This window comes from Limulus polyphemus, unplaced genomic scaffold, assembly GCF_000517525.1.
Source record: "Limulus polyphemus unplaced genomic scaffold, Limulus_polyphemus-2.1.2 Scaffold2029, whole genome shotgun sequence".
Lineage (NCBI taxonomy): Eukaryota > Metazoa > Arthropoda > Merostomata > Xiphosura > Limulidae > Limulus > Limulus polyphemus.
In genome coordinates this window covers 128,638-130,220 of record NW_013667639.1, presented here as the reverse complement: position 1 = coordinate 130,220, position 1,583 = coordinate 128,638, and positions in this window count along the sequence as shown.

The window sequence follows — 1,583 nt, the reverse complement described above, 5'->3', positions numbered from 1 at the left end:
AACAGTACGAGTTATGCATAATTCTAAATATAAATTTAATCCAAAGAAACGTTAATATTAAAATAAATATATAATAATAAATTCGTCACAATATATATATATATATATAATTATTTCATTTTATTTTGGTAATAATTCTAAACATCGTCAACTTGGCAAGTGAAACTTGCTAGATTATATTGATAAAATATATTTTAGCATTTACAATATGAACATAAACTATTTGCATTCTTGCTTCTGTAAGTAATAAGCAATTATGCTGCTTAATAAAAAAGCCAGATAACTACGAAACGGCGTGTTTCGTGATTGTAACAATAGTATGTTTTACATTCAAATTATTCTCTTCACTAAACAAAATTGTGCTTCTTGTCAAAATATCGCTCTAAAATTTCAGAGAAATTAAATATAGCATATTTTCACAGGAATGAAAGTCAAGTTTAAAATACACTGAAAAAATCTTATTAAGATAAACCAGGCAAAAAAAAAAAACTGGTGGTCTTCCGGGGCGACCAAACCGAATCAGATATTTATTTTTCACCTGTTTTGGTTTAATATCCTGGCATTTTACATTTATTTTCTATTCCCTTTAAAGCTATACATAACTCGATCCAACTTTTTGGATTATTAAACTGTTTTCATTACGGACTCCTATGGACCTCAACAAACCATCAGTAAATTATTTTATTGTCGTACACATTGTATACTGAAGTATCATTGCCGTGCTCACATTGGCTAGTTTTAAACAGATAAGTAGCAAAAACATTTTTTGTTTGTTTGTCTCTAATAAAATTACTTATATAAACAAGATGACTGGTAGAAATATTACTTTGAGGCATCTCAATCCCAATATTGTACAAGTGATTGAGTTTTGGGTGCAATCATACGCGTCTAGATGGCACTATGAACTGAAATGTTTCGTTATATTGATGGGCAGGCGGGTGGTACGAAAGTCTATTAGTACCGAGTTCCAAGTAATATCACGTCTATTAGAGCTTTGATACAATAACATAACATGTATTGTTACATGGCAGATCGTACCTGTGTTCACTCATCAGTAACTGAAAAGTGGTTAAAACACATATCTAGTTTTCTAATCTAAGCTGTATTAAAAGACCTAACTATTAGTGAGTGAAAAGTGGATAAAACTATATTCCCTATTTTGTTAATCTAAACATTTTTAAAAGGCCTAATCATTAATGATTGAATGATGTTTTAATATACATCCAGTGTTTTTTAATCTAAACCGCTTATAAATTTTCAACCGTATAGTGAATGAAAAGTGGTTAACATTTCTTAAGTTTTATCGATCTAAGTATAGGTTTGAAAATACTTAAGAAGTACACGATAAGGCTTTCATTTTAGTCCCAGGGTGCAGGTCTGTGTAGCACATAAGACAATCATCATTATAACAAAATGTTTAGGCAATTCATCCAGCTTTATGTATATGTTCATATAGTAAACCAAAATATCCACTAGGCAATTCTTCCAGTTTTATGTATATGTTCATATAGTAAACCAAAAGTATCCACTAGGCAATTCTTCCAGTTTAATGTATATGTTCATATAGTAAACCAAAACATCCA